At 43.2% G+C, this 18184-nt stretch overlaps 1 protein-coding gene and 1 long non-coding RNA gene across 6 annotated transcripts in view; one reads left to right on the forward strand and one right to left on the reverse strand.

The window, feature by feature from the left end:
* The window catches only part of LOC139070014 (uncharacterized), a 162856-nt gene that overhangs the window by 123049 nt on the left and 21623 nt on the right, over nucleotides 1-18184 (forward strand). The gene's annotated exons all lie outside the window — the stretch shown is intronic.
* setd2 (SET domain containing 2, histone lysine methyltransferase) overlaps nucleotides 1-18184 on the reverse strand; it is a 111781-nt gene that overhangs the window by 84931 nt on the left and 8666 nt on the right. The window contains exons 1-2 of one of the 5 annotated variants that reach the window (XM_054735457.2): nucleotides 4523-5809; nucleotides 3033-3211 (exon numbers count right to left, since the gene is read on the reverse strand). The exons of 3 other annotated variants lie outside the window; for them this stretch is intronic. The gene's annotated coding sequence lies outside the window, so the exon portion shown is untranslated. Of the gene's footprint in view, nucleotides 1-3032; nucleotides 3212-4522; nucleotides 5810-18184 lie in introns of those variants that run through there. One more of the 5 variants, XM_070551561.1, reaches the window with a different exon arrangement.

The raw sequence follows: 18184 nt of genomic DNA on the forward strand, positions 1-18184 counted from the left end.
AAGACGTACCCCTGTAGGTTGGTGATCGCTGGATAAGCTGTCTGGCAATACGGGAGTCTCCATATCCCATAGTGAGACATCGAAACGAATGTTAAGAAAGAGAGCTTTAGGTTACTATCGTAACCCTGGTTCTCTGAGTAACATGAGTGAGATGTCTCACCAGACAACTCTTCTTGCTGGGCGAAGCGAGAAGAGGTGTTTATCTTGAATGGTGCGTGCGTTGGGACTAGGGCTGGGCGATATGGACCAAAACTTATATCTCGATATCTTTAAGCTGAATTCCGATATACGATATATATCTCGATATTTTTCCTCCTGTAAACTGTTGACAAGTTAACTCACTTCAAGCTCTTGAGAAATTATATACATAAATCAGTAGATTAAATGCATAAAAATGTATTGATTCTTGTCAAACTTTAACCGTAGTGCCTATTCTCTACCAGTCTGAGCTTTAGTAACACAGGTACAGCTGTCTGCTAACACACACACACACACACACACACACACACACACACACACACACACACACACACACACACACACACACACACACACACACACACACACACTGTTGAGAGCCAGAGGTGTATCAAATGTCCCACAGGCACTTTTTAATTATATATTTATAATTAATGTAAAATTATTTAAATTTCATCTAGAGGTGGCCCATATTGTATAGGTCTTGTCCAGAGGAAAAAAATCCATCATGTTAAGCTAAATGTACGATGATGTAATTGCATCTACTGAAGATCACATGGGTCATGCACCATGGAGTTATTAGTTATTAGAAAAACTAGTTATTAACTAGTTGTTGGTTATTAGTTAGCAGTGTTGGCTCATATCAGCGATTATACTGTAATGATTCAGAGTCTCTGGTTGCCCTTTTATGAGTGTTATTTTCGGGCTACTGTCGCCATAACCCACACCTTACAAACTCAACTTTTTCATCAGAATCACTCGTAACGGAGTATTTACTAGCATAGCAAACCAGAGCGGAAAAAAAACGGAACGGGAACAACATTTCTCACCCGTTGAGTTCGCCTTCAAAATAAAACGGTAACCCTATAGTTTACTATTCAAACCCTTACAATATGTTTCAGGTCATTTGGCCACTCCGGCTTTCCGTAGCCGTTTCCTCATTACACAGGGGAGGGAGGGGTTTGGCTCGTCTCTCCGCACAAGCAGGATGGAAAACAGAACTCTGTTGGCATTGAACGTCCCCAAATAATTAAAAACCAGGAGGCCAAATGCAAAGTTTAGAGCAGCACATTTACCCAGAGGCTCTCAGACTGAGCAAACTTGTGAGAATACACGTAATAGCCGCTTTGAGACGGAGCAACATGTCGCTAGCATAGCGGCTAATCGCTAGTATAGCAGTTTGGCCAGTTATATCGATATAAAGATATAAAGTCATTTTATATCTTGGTTAAAAATTATACCGATATTTAAAGAATATCGATATATCGCCCAGCCCTAGTTGGGACGCTTGCTACTTATAGTAGCAGGGGACGCACGCGTACGTCACGGTCACGGGCCAATCAGGATTGGCGTATTGAGATAAGTGCTTCTGAGGAATCCGCGGAGGGGCGTATCCCATAGTGAGACATCTCACTCATGTTACTCAGAGAACCGGGGTCACGATAGTAACCTAAAGTTTTGTGTGTAGGGAGGGGCGGGCGCTCTATGTGACTGGCCAATCACAGAGCGTGAAGACAGTCAGTTACCCAATGAGGATTTTCCTTCAGCACGATTACAGATTCATGCTCGTATTCGTCAAAAATGCTTTTTTTCTTCTGTACGCTCATCCCTAGCTGTAACAACCCTGCCCCTTCCTCCTCCTCCTTGCTACCTGCCGGCTGTGATCACAAGCAACAACAGAGTAGTTCCCGCTGCTTCTTCGTGAAACGGCGCAAGAAATAAATAAATACATAAATAAATCAACAAAACCTGGGATCTTGAAGGCGTGGCGGTGGGATTTCAGCCGTGGCGGCCCGCCACGGCTACGCCTATGTAAGGGAAACACTGAATGTATCCAGCTAAAATAGTCATTTTGGCTTTGTAACAAACTTGTATATTGCGTACATTGAAGAGGAATGCTTTTTTTTAACACTGTAATGTAGCAGTATAAAAGAAATCATTAGCATTTGTAACATTACAGCATATAATTGTATGTATAAATTAGGGTTGGGCGATATGTAAAATTTTCCCAGGCGATATTCGTTGGTCCAACAAGTGACGATAGGCGATAGATATGTGCATGCGCAGATGACGTTTGACTTTTTTGTGGGTGGAGCGATGTAAGTCAGACGGACTATTTTCTAAATGAAAGTACAAAAAAACCAAAATGGAAGAACTAGTTGCCAAGAAGAAAACAAAGTCGCCTATTTGGGATTACTTTGGCTTTAAACCTGATGAAAAAGGTAAACCACTGGATGTAACCAAGGCAGTTTGCTGCTTATGCAGACATATGGTGTTAGCAAAGGACTCTTAACACGACAAACCTGCATGAGCATTTACATGTCAACCATCCAGCCGAGTATGCTACACTATCGGCAGGTGCTGCAGCTCCATCAACAAGCACTGGAAAAGCATCTCAGCAGAAAATTCTAAGTGCTTTTAATAAAGCTACTTAATACGAGAAGGACAGCCCCTGGTGGACACAGTGTACATTGGCTGTAACTACACTCAACAAAAATATAAACGCAACACCTTTGTTTCTGCTCCGATTTTTCATGAGATGGACTTAAAGATCTAAAATTCATTCCAAATACACAATATCACCATTTCTCTCAAACATTGTTCACAAATCAGTCTAAATGTGTGATAGTGAGCACTTCTGCTTTGCTGAGATAATCCATCCCACCTCTCAGGTGTGCCACATCAAGATGCTGATCCGACATCATGAGTAGTGCACATGTGTACCTTATACTGCCCACAATAAAAGGCCACCCTGGAATGTGCAGTTTTGTCTCACAGCAAAATGTCACAGATGCCACAAGCATTGAGGGAGTGTGCAATTGGCAAATGCTCACATTCAATGGCGTCTGGCATGTTGGAGAGGTGTTCTCTTCATGGATGTATCTTGGTTTATATTGATCAGGACAGATGGCAGACAGCGTGTGTCGCGTCGTGTGGTTAAGCGCTTTGCTGATGTCAATGTTGTGGATCAAGTGGCCCATAGTGGTGGTGGGGTTATGGTATGGGCAGGCATCTGTTATGGATGGAGAGCACAGGCGCATTTTATTGATGGCATTTTGAATGCACAGACATACCGTGATGAGATCCTGAGGCCCATTGTTGTGCCGTACATCCATGAACATCACCTCATGCTTCAGCAAGATAATGCACGGCCTAGGGCTGCTCAATTAATCAAATTTTAATCACAATTACGATCTGAGTTTTGAACGATTATACAAACAAAACAAGCCGATTATTTGCTCCTCCCACTTGCGCTGCCCCGAGTTGCAAATAAAGCGCTCCTCCCACAGTGTTGCCAACTTGGCGACTTTGACGCTATTTCCAACAGCTTTTCAGACCCCCTTATTGACTTTTTAAATCTTAAAAGTACCTAGCGAACACCTCAGAAACATCTCTGGTAACCCTTAGCTCCTTTCTGGATAACTGTCGTCGACATTTCCTGCAGGTTAGCTAAACACTCCGCCTGCGCTCCGGACCGTTCTTCAGGACATTAGGAAAGGGAATGATGTAGTGATGTGTCAGTCGCTAAAGAAACAGCTCTCGGAGCCGGCTCCCTGTTGGATTAACCAGAGTGAGTGACACACACCGTACCTGCAGGCTCCTGAGCTGATAAAAACGGCTAAATGTGCACGTGCGGCGCGCTAAACTCAAGTGCAGCTTGCCACTGATTGCTGAGACCGGTTTGGGGGGTGCAGCTGTGTTTGAGACAATTATTACATTAACTGATCGACTTGTAAATAAATAGTTTATAAATAAGGTAGAAATAACTTCCTCACACTGATAAATAATAACTAATCTCTCTGAGGACACGGTGCTAGTGTACTCTCATACAGCACCTTGACACGACTCAATAAATGTTATGCAACATTTTGTGAACATCAATTTATTTGCATTTATTTGTTATAAATGCCACTGAATAATTCTTGCTGTCAGCATTTGCAAGATATTGGTTTTGGGGTCTGTACTGGTTAGACTTAAAAGAGTTAAACCAAGGTCTATAGCCCTTGGGTCACAGATTATGAGCTATAGTATTTTGGTCTTTTTATACTGGGAATCGGGAGTTATTTTAGTGATCATCTTGTTTCTTATTTATTTTTGTCCTGATTGTGCCCCGAGCAATTTTATGACTGAATAAAAACAAATAAAATCAACATAAATTGAAAAATCGTCTTAAATAATCGAGATCTCAATTTCAGTCACCATAATCGTGATTATTATTTTTGCCATAATCGAGCAGCCCTAGCACGGCCCCATGTTGCAAGTATCTGTACACAATTCTTGGAAGCTGAAAATGTCCCAGTTCTTGCATGGTCAGCATACTCACCAGACATGTCACCCGTTGAGCATGTTTGGGATGTGCTTGACCGGCGTATACGACAGCGTGTACCAGTTCCCACTAATATCCAACAACTTCGCACAGCCATTGAAGAGGAGTGGACCATCATTCCACAGGCCACAATTGACAATCTGATAAACTATGTGAAGAAGATGTGTTGCACTGCATGAGGCAAATGGTGGTCACACCAGATATGAGCCCCCAGCCCCCAAAAAAGCAAAAAAAAAAAAAAACTGCACATTCCACGGTGTCCTTTTATTGTGGGCAGCATAAGGTACACCTATGCACTACTCATGATGTCAGATCAGCATCTTGATGTGGCACACCTGTGAGGTGGGATGGACAATCTCAGCAAAGCACAGGTGTTCACTATAGAATAGAATAGAATAGAATAGAAAACTTTATTTGTCAATTTCTTCAAATGTGCTTGTCATACAAAGGAATTGAAATTACGTTTCACACTGTCCCATGCGTAGACATTGACAACATAAAGTGCAGATGCACAACAAAAACAGCCCTAACAATAAGGTAATATTAAATAGGTAACAGGATAGATAAGACCTAACCTATAATCAAATAAATGAAATAAGGTGTTCCAACAGTGTTCCCTGGAAGTAGTATACTAGTCTACTTGAGGTAGTCCCAGGTTGTGGTAGTTAGTAGAGCCCTGCACGGGCCTAAAATCTGAGCCCCTGTCCGGCCCGGCAGGAGGGGGTGGAGCCCCAGCCCGACCCAGTCCAAAAAGGTTTTCAGGATTCTCTGGCCCGACCCGAGCCCGACTTTTTTTCAACCAACTAAAAGAAAACAAAGTGCGTCGATCCTCACCAATGTGGTAAAAGACGTGCAGGATCCGATCAATTTGTTTTCCCCTCGTTTACCGTAACGGAGATGACGGCGCACTGGCTCTGGTGTTAATCAAGTTAAATTTGATCTCTTTCCAACAATTTTCACAAGAAAACAAAACAGTTAAAAGCAGGGCTTGTGTTGTGTTGACCGGATAGTTCCTGTATTTGACCGTTTATTTTGACAGATAAAGAATAGAAAGAATTACCCCTACGCATGCAGACAAACTGACATTTTATTCGTTATGCACATTGCAGATGTAGCTAAAAGATTCCCATCTGAACATCTGAGCAGCGCAGCTCGCTGTCAGCGCATATATGCACAGCGAGCTGAAGTTGTGGAGATTGGCGCGTTCTGGTTCGCGGTGCAGAACCAGAGCTCATGCGGGAATATTCCTCCCACTGAAGCGAGTGTTTTACAAACCCTGTCTCTCAGAGAGACTTGTCACTTAGAAAATGTTCCCTGAATATGAAACTTTGGCTAAATTGTGCTTGTTCCGGTCTGCAATGTGGCGGCACATCCAGGAGCCATCTGAGGAGAAGCCCAGAATCTCACATCCTCTTCAGCTCAGGAAGCGCCTATGATTACGCACAAGCGTGACGTGTCAACCCGGTCTCACAGTAAGACCGGGTTGGACCTGTTCAGGTTTACGCAGACAATCTTTACATTTAGAATTGACATACAGACGTAAAATTAATTCAGTAAAATATAAAGCATTTTATTTGAATATCCATTCATTATTTTACAAGCACAGAGAGCCACATCAGATGGATGGAAGAGCCGCGGGTTGCCGACCCCTGGTATAGCCTATAAAATGACATGTTGAGGACGCAAACTCAATACATCTCTTTTATTGTGAGGTAATAATTTCTCAGAGTTTTGCGGTTGCGGGCGGGAGTAGACATGCACGCTACAGGTGCGAGCGGGAGTGTAACACACACGTTGCGGTTGCGGACGGCAATTGTCAGAAATTCAGCGGGAGCGGGATGAAGAAAACAGTCCCGCTCAGGGCTCTACTGCTGCGTTTCAGTCAGGGGTCGGCAACCCGCGGCTCTGGAGCCGCATGCGGCTCTTCCATCCATCTGATGCGGCTCTCTGTGCTTGTAAAATAATGAATGGATATTTAAATAAAATGCTTTATATTTTACTGCATTAGTTTTACACCTGTATGCCAATTCTAAATGTAAAGATTGACTGTATAAACCTGAACAGTTCCAACCCGGTCTTACTGTGAGACCGGGTTGACGCGTCACGCTTGTGCGTAATCATAGGCGCTTCCTGAGCTGAAGAGGGTGTGAGATTCTGGGCTTCTCCTCAGACAGCTCCTGGATGTGTCGCCACATTGGAGACAGGAACAAGCGCTATTCAGCCAAAGCTTCATAATCAGGGAACATTTTCTAAGTGACAAGTCTCTCTGAGAGACAGGGTTTGGAAAACGCTCGCTTCAGTCGGAGGAATCTTCCTGCATGCGCTCTGGTTCTGCAACGCGCTCCAAGCCCCTCTCCACATCTTCAGCTCGCTGTGCACCTTATGTACGCGCTGACAGCGAGCTGCGCTGAGCAGTCCAGCTCAGATGTTCAGATGGGAATCTTTTCTTGAGTGATTTAGTGTTTCAATCTTTTTTTATGAATTCGATTAAAAATAAAGGCGCCCGGCCCGGCCCGTGTCCGAGGTAATTACACGGTCATTGGCCCGAAGCCCGGCCCGAGGGCCGTCGAGGGCCTAGGGCTTCAGTGTAGGGCTCTAGTAGTTAGGGGTTTATGTTTTAATGCAGCATAAGACTATAGCCGCAGTAATAGTAATATTCATTTCAGTTCAATTCAAGTTTATTTATAAAGCGCCAAATCACGACAAGAGTCATCTCAAGGCACTTCACATAATAAACATTCCAATTCAGGTCAGTTCATTAAGCCAATCAGAAATAACATTTCTTATATAATAGGGCTGCAACAAACGATTATTTGGATAATCGATGAATCGGATGGGGTCTCGACACGATTAATCGATTAATCGGATTACGTGGGGAAATTTTTTAAAACTGCTAGGGAAACGTTATTTCTCTCCTTCCTTCACTTTATTTAACACAACATTATTAGAAAACAGTTCAATAGCAGAAAAACAACATGCCATCACCTAAATTGTCTTATAAGGTGTATAGACAGAGACCCTAAGCTACATCTATCTGTGACCTAAAATGCTTGGTCCAATTAAACAGCTTAAGGGCAATTCTCATCTGTTTTGTTTGATCTCATCTGTAGACATTTATTATAACTGGGGATGTCAAACAACTAATTTTTAAATGTAATTAAACATAGGCTGTGAATTAATCAAAATTGATCACTATTTCCAAAAATGACTGAAAAAATAAGTTGTCACACACTCCATGGAAACTTTCAGAGAATCCACAAATAGTGGCTTTCAAATGGTTTTGTTACTTTCTGCAAGTTTAGAAAAAAAGCAGATGAGACAGCATGTCTGATAATTTAGTTTTTCATCTGATAATATTAGAACATGTCAGTAATGCCTGAGGGGCTTTTATAAACACTGTATAACTAACTCTACTGGAGAGGGTATGAATTACACAGAGGCTTCTGGGGAGCCCAGTTATGAGGGGGGGGGGGGGAGCATTTTGCCTTGGCCCCCCAAATGTCTTGAAACGGCCCTGGGTGTGTGACTGAGTGTTGAAGGTGACCTGAATAGTATCAAATTTATAAATATTACATGTGTGTAATTTATTGTTTTATAGGTAAAAACGTGTAGTGGAGATAAATCTACCTACATTTTACTTTTCAACACTTTGTTTTGTTTTGTTGTTTTTATTTAACTATTTTCCTGTCCTGTCTGTCTCTCATCTTCCTGCATCTCCTCTTAATTCTCCAGAAAAACTGCTGCCTGGATTCTTACTTTTTCACCTCATCAGTTACTTCTGAGCAGATCAAAGGGATCTCCTGACCGCAAAGCGCAGAGCGCGTTTTCGATGCTGCGTCAGGTGAAATCACCGCAGCACAGGTGATGAGCTCCGCAGTAGCAGAGCGCTGCAGGCACAAATAAGACAGAAAATAGAGAACATGTGCAGACATGAACGATCGTGTGCTAATTATAGTTTTTTTGGTTGCGCCACTTTGAGAATGGACCGTGCGCTGGACGCAGCAGCCTGGAGAGCTGCACAACAACGCGCTGTGCCGCTCTCTGCTCAAAAGAGTCCAAAAATGATATAATATAGAAAACTTTTTTCCGGCTCCCCTGATGTGTAGGATATACAGTTCCCCCATAATTCGATCCCTGCTCCTGGATGAAAAGCCGGACATTTTCATCAATACAAGAACCCGCAGTCCGGACGCGCCGGGCAGAGAGTGAAAAGTGGACACGTCCGGGGAAAACGGAACGTACGGTCACCATCCTCATGAAGCGGGAAATTATAGATACAGCATTTTGCTCGTGCCCTGGGCCCTTTAGAGTTCGTGGGCCCTGGGCAATTGCCCAGTTAATCCGGCCTTGGGCGGAACCGGTTCGCAACAGCGCGAGTCCCCCCGCTCATCTAATAAGCGTCGCGCTCACGACTTTAGACTCTTTTTTTACGAGTTTAGGGCATGTCTAGCCTGTGTAATAATCCGGGACTTGGATGAATCACTTTTGAAAAGTTTTTAATTTACCCGGACACAGAGTTCTCTCCTTCCTCGCTGATGATTCCCGTGCCATGCTAAGTCTGGCCTAAACGTTGCAGGTAACGCATGTCTTCGCCTGATTTAACTGAAAATGCTCCCAAACTTAAAAAGCTTTTACTTTTTTGACTCTCACTGCTTCTGCCATGTTCCTCTTCCAAACAACTGCCGGCTCTCCCTCGCGCTGATCTGTCTGCGCGCAACGGCGGGCGGGAAGGGGGGGCGCTTTTGGAAGAGTTGTGCCACAACGAATCGATGACGCAATTCGTTGCCAACGCTTTTAGTAATCGATTTTCATCGAATTTATCGATTCGTTGTTGCAGCCCTATTATATAAGGAACCCAGCAAATTGCATCAAGTTAATGACTAGTGTCAGTGACTATACAGCAATCCTCATTCTAAGCAAGCATATAGCGACAGTGGAGAGGATAACTCCCTTTTAACAGGAAGAAACCTCCAGAGAATCCTGGCTCAGTATAAGCAGCCATCCTCCACGACTCACTGGGGATGGAGAAGACAGAGCAGACACACACACACACACACACGCGCGAGCGCGCACACACAAAGACAAAGTAATGTGTCTATAGTTATATTGTGATGTCTTAGTAAATATTCTATTTGGTGAGAGATAAACTTTATTGTATTCATCCTAGTGGATCTATAATTAAACGGGTAATCTAGTAGTAGCACGTCCAACGTCAAGGAAAGCAAAAAGTTTTTATCAGGAGAGGGAGAATGTTTAAGTGGTTAGCAGCAGTGTGCTAAATATTAGTAATGTAAATAGCGCTAAAAAATATACTAAAAATATATAGCAGCAGGTGTGTGCAATTGCAATGCAGAGGTAGTTGTTTCCAATCAGGAATGTTTCCCAGTTCTTGGTTCAACGAGCATTTCCTTGTTGGAAAGTGTGCGTGGATGGGGGGGTAGGGGGTGTAGAGTCCAGTCTGTCTTCCTATACTTCTGTCTAGGGTTGTCACGATACTAAAATTTCAAACTCGATTCGATACTTGAAAAAAAAACTCGATGCTCGATTTCGATACTTTTTAAAAACACCCATTTATCGAACAAGTTTATTAAAAAAATAACATTCCTCAATTTATATTACAAAAATTAAATGTTAAGAATTAAGTGTATTAAGTGCTTAAACCTTTCAAGTATCAGCATTTTTTAAAACGTGCATACAAAAACTGGTGAAAGTTAACACTTTAAATCATGAATTGTCTCACTATATATACACTATTTGCAGAGTGATGTTTTGCTGCTTAAACTCTGTTTAAGGTGCATTTTTGTCATAAGCTGTAATGCCATGTGTTTTGTTCTGTACTTTTGAACAACTCTGTTGGTCAATAAAGGGAGAAAACGAATTTCTCCTCAGTAGGACAAAGGTACATCTACCGGTAATCTTAATAAAAACAGACTGGCGCACGGCAGTGACGTCATTAAAAGCGCCGGTTAGATTAGCCGCAGCTAGTCTGTTTACGCCTAGAAATCCCAGACCCGCTCCAAACGAACAGGGGAATCACGTTAATGATTCCTAACAAAACCTTTCGACATGAAGATGTTTTGGTGCAGATAATGTCTTATTTCGAGGCTGCACCATGGGTGCCCGTCCGCACCCGTCATATGGATATACGCTGACGGCGATTCGGCGATGGACCTACGGTAAATACCCCGGGGAATCCAAGTAGCACCAAAGTTGTCAGCGTGAGTAAACAAACGTACTGCATGCTAGAAATTAAGTCCGGGTTGCAATAAACGGGAGCTTCCTTTAAGCACATAAGCGTGAATATACAACTACGTGTCGGACTTGGTATGCTAATTAAGTTGGGCTGTGAAGCGCCTCCCAAATTCGCTGTTAATGTTTTTGTTTATTTATTTGGCAGACAAAACTTGGATCGGAGACAACTCGCGTGGGAAATTGCAATGTAGCCATGCGGCGTCTTCTTCTGTTTGTCTGGGAGGCGGAGGCTGCTTTACGGCATCTGGCTGTCGTGCGTGTCGGTGTACTTGAAGAAGGCTGTGTATAATAGTCCATAATATCGATACCACAGGGATGGAATATCTCATTTAGATACCACTTTTAGTATCTATTTATATCTGGGTATCTATTTTTTTGACAACACTACTTCTGTCACACTGGTGATTCTGCTGGCTGGGAGCTGGGAGGGAAGAGAGTTCAGCAGTCTCACAGCCTGGTGGATGAAGCTGTTGGTGAGCCTGGTAGAGCGGGAGTGGAGACTTCTGTATCTCTTTCCAGAGGGCAGGAGGCTGAACAGACAGTGCGCGGGGTGGGTTGCATCGTTGACAATTGTGATGGCTTTGCGGGTGAGGCGAGTGGTGTAAATGTCTTGCAGGGAGGGGAGTGGTACACCAACTATCCTCTCAGCTGTTCTCACAATGCGCTGTAGAGCTTTCCTGTTATAGTCAGTGCAGCTACCGCCCCACACAGTGATACAACTGGAGAGGATGCTTTCAATAGTTCCTCTGTTGAATGTGATCAGGATGGGTGGTGGAGCACTTGCCCGCTTGAGTTTGCGCAGGAAGTAGAGGTGCTGTTGTGCTTTCTTGGCCAGTGAAAGCACAACAGCACATCACACATTTAGACTGATTTGTGAACAATGTTTGAGAGAAATGGTAATATTGTGTATCTGGAATGAATTTTAGATCTTTAAGTCCATCTCATAAAAAATCAGAGCAGAAACAAAGGTGTTGCGTTTATATTTTTGTTGAGTGTAAATACATCTCGAAGGAAATGATATCATTTCACAGTGTTGAAAAGGAATCATTTGTTGAGCTGCTGAAAACTTTCGACAAGCAATATGTGCTGCCTGGACAGAAGTATTTTTCAAAAACAGCGATAGCCCATCTTCATGCGGATGTTATCAAGGAACTACAAGAAGCTAATTTTGTTGCGCTGACAACGGATATGTTGTCAGCTTCGAACATGGTGCCTTATATGAGCGTCACAGCTCACTACGTTAATGATAACTGGGAGTTAAAAGCAAAATGTCTTGAAACCACCTGTGTTCCTGATGACCACACGGCTTCAGTGCTGGCCGAGGAGCTGCGAGAGTGCATCGAGGAGTGGGGGATTACAGTGGAGAAATTATGCTGCGTCACCACAGACAATGGAGCTAATTAGGACACTTGACTGATAATGGCTAAAATGTTTCGGACATAACTTAAATGGGGCAGTTAACAATGCCATTAAAAAAAGAAAAGGCAAACACGGACAGAGCGTTAGGTGTGTGCCATCAACGGAGCGTTTGCGCACAGCTGGCAGCAAAGACGGGAGCTTTGCAAGGCACAAGAGGAACTCGACCTGCCGCAGCATTCGATGATCACGGTAATGTAATAAATAATTTAAAACATTAATTCCATGTAACTATTTTAAAATATAAAAAATAAATAACAAAATTAACAATTTTTTCATATGCTTTTTTGAAGGACTGTGCAACTAGTTGGGGAACCAAACAGAAAATGGTGCAGCACATACTTGAACAGGCTACAGCCATTAAAAGGGTTTTTGCTGTGGACAAGAGCCGTAGATAACTTCCCACCTTGAGCTGGCGGGACATCAGTGTCTTGGAGGCTATAAACGCAGCACTGAGGTCCGTTGCTGATTTCACAGATGTTTTATCTGCGGAAAACTATGTGGCAGTTTCTTCCCTCATCCCCATGATTCACCATCTGAGAGATTCTGTTCTTAAAGGCAGATGATGAAAACAATGTCATTAAAGAAGAGGTTTTGGTACAGTTGGATATATGACAACGAAAAAACCCTGCACCTTCTTCAGACCGCAACTTTGCTGGATCCTTGCTACGAAGGAGACCATACAACAATAGTGCAGCGCGACTTTATCTGGGGTGGACTGCAGGCTGAGATGGTGGAATTTTGAAAAAATTCCATTTCCTCGACAGTGAATCAACAGCAGGAAGAAGAAATGCCACAACGACCACCAAAGAAGAGGCCTCATTCTTTGGGTAGCCTTTTGGGGCGAGCGAGAGCTCCAACTTGCCGCACATCGGAGGAGAGGGCGCAGACAGAAACGGACTGCTACCTCAGCAAGGAGGTCATTGATGGAGACGAAGATCCACTGGCTTGGTGGAAAACGCATGAAAAACGTTTCCCACTGATGTCACCAATGGCTCGAAAATATCTGTGCATACCGGCCACAAGCACACCTTCTGAACACGTCTTCAGCACTGCTGGTAATATTGTTAACCATCTGCGCACACTGCTGAGACCCAACAAGGTAAACAAGCTTGTTTTCCTGTCAAGGAATTTATAAACTGTACCCAGTATTACCTTTTTCTGAATGCTTTGATTCCATGCTAAGTGGAAATATGTGTAACCTTTGGTTACTTGATTTGTTTGTTTTGAATTTTATAGTTTAGTTTTACATTACTTAGGCCTACTTATTTTGAATGCACTGAATCATTCAGAAAGACTTTCAACTGAAGCGGATATTTTTTGTGAAGGTGCAAATGTTTGCTGAAGGAGAACATAGTTATTTTTAGTTTGCATTTTCAACAGTCACTGGCAGTAAACACAAATTGCGTGTAAAAAGAAGTGTCAAAAGATTTTGTGCTGAAGAAGACACTACTGGTGGTTTTAATTTTGAGTTTGAGGAGTGGTCATTTTACGCATCATGTAAAACACATGGAGAAACGCCATGCTGGTGCAGTTTAATTTTCTAAACGTGATTGCATGTTCACCTGTGTTTAAATTTTGTTATGTTAAATTAAAACATCAATGAAAAACTACTGTGTACTGTTTTTCTGTCCAACTGTCTCATGTTATAACCAAACACGCCATGAGGTGTAGAGGGCACCATATAGGCTGTGATGCGCAGCGAGTCTAAAAGAAGGCTCTGTCTGTGGATTAGGATGGTAAATCTGCACAGCATACATTTCCTAAATCTTTACAGACTTATTTGTGTGATTTTATCCAGAAATAGACACATTATTGAGAGGGAGAAAATGAAACCCTGGCCGCTTTGAGCACAGCAGCACTTGTCATTCATAAAGTTAAACCACTCCTTAAAATCCTTTGATGAGGGAATGTGTTCTTGCGCCGGTGGTTGATAGTTGTAACTATAACAACCTGCAGCTTATATTTGCATATGGGTTTTTTTATTTAGCTGATGCAGCTTATAGTCAGGTGGATTAAAGGGTTTAAAAAAATCGCTCTAATAAAAACAACCGGTGGAGGGCTCAGGCTATCGCCGATAGATTCGTCCTAACGCCCAACCCTACTATAAATACAAAATATGGTTTAAGGAAGCTATAGAAATAAGAAGACATGGACACACCCATGAACTGACGATGGGGTCTACACATTAGATCCTGCATAGGAGCGAGACACTGTCTTCTGCTACCTGTGGATTAGGGCTGCACGATATTAGGAAAACCTGCGATATTCGATAACAGTGCTTAATATTGCCAGGGGTGGACATTAACTGCAAAACCAACCGGCCAGCCGGGCCGGTAACTCTGAATATTTACCGGCCCCGCCAAGAATCTACCGGCCCCGCTGGTCAGCTGCCAAAACGAGTCAAAATAACAACTGAACCGTTTTAAATGTAATAAACCTTCATTTTGTACACATTCACAAACATAATAACGTATTCAAGTTTGAATTTGTTTGTTCCCTCAACAAAACTCGATTTTGTCGTCACATACTTCCGGCATACAACGCAGTACATCACCAACTCCGCTTTGCTGTACTCGAGCCATTGACTGTGTTCGAGATGAGCCAGTTCTGCGCAGATTAGACCAGCGGTGATCGGCGAGCAGCGCATGCCGGTTAGATTTGTGTCCGACTTGACCCCGACTTGCTCTGACGTCATGCCTACGTAGGCAACGATAACCTCGCAAGGCGCTGCAGTTGCTCTCCCTCGGCTGCAAAACCTAGATGATGACGGGAAACGCCTGGCCCTCACCTGATCTAAGATCTGATTGGTTCATATTTTGATCCAAACATCCGGTGGTAGAACATGAAATGTTAGTTGGTCACATGTATTCTGTAAATCATGTTATGTTGATGATAACAACCATATAGGCCATAAAGAGAAATGTGTTTTGTTTTCTTTTGTCACGTTTCCTATGAGCACACTGAAGCTACAGCTACTAACCTTTACTTATTATTACAGTCAGGTCTTCATATACATTATATAATTAAAATTGAACAAGTGTGAATGCTTCAGCCCCGAGCCCCCCCCCTCTCTCTCTCTCTCTCTCTCTCTCTCTCTCTCTCTCTCTCTCTCTCTCTCTCTCTCTCTCTCTCTCTCTCTCTCTCTCTCTCTCTCTCTCTCTCTCTCTCTCTCTCTCTCTCTCTCTCTCTCTCTCTCTCTCTCTCTCTCTCTCTCTCTCTCTCTCTCTCTCTCACACACACACACACAGGAAAAGAGCTGAGAAAAGGCAGAGAGGAAATGGAGGACACCAAGTAGTTAAAAGAAAAACTACAGCTGAGCCGAGGCGCATCTGATCTGAACCGAGCAGCGGCCGAATTTCGTGAGCGATTCGCTTCTCGGCGCTTCCGCGGCCGGTGTGTCAAACGCCGGCTTTCAGCCACTCCCCCTGCTGCTTCCGTCTGCTCTCGTCTGTTTTCCAGGCGATGCGCTGCTCAACTCGAACACGGCCATTCTCTGCGCCTCCCGTCTTCTTTAAACCGCCAAGAATCGTTCCACCTACACACACGCTTCTCTGCTTCATACCGTTTCGAACTGTCTCGCTTCTCCTCACCAGTTTTAAAGCGTTTTGCCGGAGATTTCATCAAGAAATCCAATCCCTGTGGTGGCGCCATCTTCCTGCGTGCTTGTGTGTTTCTAGCGTGGTTCCACTTCGTCTTTAATAGTGAACTTATAGTTCACGTGACAATAACTAGAATCGTGCAGTACGTGCACGAATCGTACAAGTGCAGTAAGTGGCTAGAGGCGTGCAGGTTCACGCGCGCAAAACGAAAACGGCGGCTTCCTACAGGTCGGGGCCATGATGTAGGTGAAAGCCGGTGTGTAAATGACAAATAAGGCTTGGCTGCCAACCGGGCGGTAAGTCGTCAAGTATTTACCGCCCGACGAGGAAATTTAGCGCCATTGGCGCTCGGGCGCTTTAAAGGTCCACCCCTGATTGCGATATCGATATTACTCACGATAAATGAAAAAATACTAAAGTATGCAGTGTTGATGTCATCTGGCGTGTGACGTCTGCTCTGGGTTCAAAGTAAACAAAAACTAATGCATGAATTCCATTACAACATAACATTTTTATGGCAAAAATATGCAGCTGCACCTGCTACTGTATTAGCAGCTGCACCTGCTACTGTATTAGCAGCTGCACCCGCTACTGTATTAGCAGCTGCACTGCTACTGTATTAGCAGCTGCACCCGCTACTGTATTAGCAGCTGCACTGCTACTAGGGCTGGGGGTAAACGATTATTTTTAAAACGATTATTCTGACGATTATTTTATCGAATAGTCGACTATTCTAATGACTATTTAGAAAATTAATCTAATGATTATTTTTCTATTGCACAATTAACAAAAACCAGAAAATCTCAAATAAATTCCTCAAAAAAATTGATAAATTCTTACTGTAAGAGAATAAACACTACAGGCCTTCCATTTTGTATAACACTGCGTTTATTGTGTTGGTTGGTTATGTTCTGGTGACGTGTAGAACTTGGGAGTGCAGGCTGCTGCCTGAGAGGTGGTAGAAGATGGAGTGTCTCCATGCTGCTTTGTTTTGGTCACTTATGTGCGTGAGGCGAGTGGTGTTACGGGTTAAACCAAACTCAGGTGATATTTTACACTAAACCGAAAACCCACAACACTCTAAATGTAATAAAAGGGAGATCTGCACCACAAAAAAGATGAACTCTAAACCAAAACGTAACAGCTTATCCCAACGCAAGAAGCTGTTAGCGAAGATGCTAACAGTAGCTTTACCAACGTTAAGTTCAAGTTACCAAGTTTAAATAAACCAAAAACACCCAGCAGCAAACAGACCAGCACGGAGGAGAGACTGCTACCACAAAAACAGCTCTCCTCATGTCTGAAAGAAGCTCCTTAATGAAGGGAGAAGCGCTCCCGGTGATTTTCTACATCTGCGATAGACACGAAGCAGCGCATCTGACCCCGGAAGTTGTTGTCCGTTGCCGGGAGACGAAGGGGCAAAACAGGAAAATAATCTAGTAGTGGACGGACGTTGTTCCGGGTCTTCGGTATTTGGCGGAGATGTTAGTGAAGGCGGAGAAGAGGGCGAACTAGAGGAAAAACAGGCAGATTCCTCCTCTATTTACAAACTCCTGCGGATGCAACAAGTGGGCGCGGTGCGTCGACTTCCGGATCTGACGTCGACAAATTTTTAGAATCGAGCCGTCGACTTCGTCGAGGCTTCGCTACAGCCCTAACTGCTACTGTATTTGACTCGAGGATTTTTTGTACTCGAATTATTCGGGGTACTCGAGGAATCGTTTCAGCTCTAAAACAAACCATGGAAATCTCATAAATATTAGAACAAATTCTACCGAGCAGAAAATTAGAAAAATTAAATGTGGGTTGTTGAACATTAGATCCATTTTTCTAAGACTTTGTTAGTTAATTACTTGATTTGTGATAATCAGATCTCTTTGCTCTCTCTCACAGAATCCTGGCTGCAGCAAGAGGACTATGCTAGCTTAAACGAGTCGACTCCTTCAAATTATTTAAATCATCATATTGCTCGAAGTACAGGGCGAGGAGGAGGAGTGGCAACCATTTTTCATTCGGACTTATTAATCAGTCCCTTACAGATTAATAGTTACAGTTCGTTCAAACATCTTATTCTTAGTTTTCCTAATCCAGATTGCAAAACTGTAAAACCACTCTTGTTTGTAGTTTGATATCGTCCACCAGGCCCTTACTCTGAGTTTTTGGATCAGATCTCTGATTTTTTATGTGATTTGGTGCTAAATACTGATAAGGTCATTGTAGTGGGGGATTTTAATATTCATGTGGACATTAAAAATGATTGCCTCAATGTAGCCTTCAGTAATATCTTAGACTCAATTGGTTTCACTCAAAGAATACATAGCTCCACCCACTCCTGCCATCATACATTAGATCCTGTGCTGACTTATGGCATTGAGTGTGAGAAAATAAC

The sequence above is a fragment of the Nothobranchius furzeri genome, chromosome 5 (genome assembly GCF_043380555.1).
Source record: "Nothobranchius furzeri strain GRZ-AD chromosome 5, NfurGRZ-RIMD1, whole genome shotgun sequence".
NCBI classification, from domain to species: domain Eukaryota; kingdom Metazoa; phylum Chordata; class Actinopteri; order Cyprinodontiformes; family Nothobranchiidae; genus Nothobranchius; species Nothobranchius furzeri.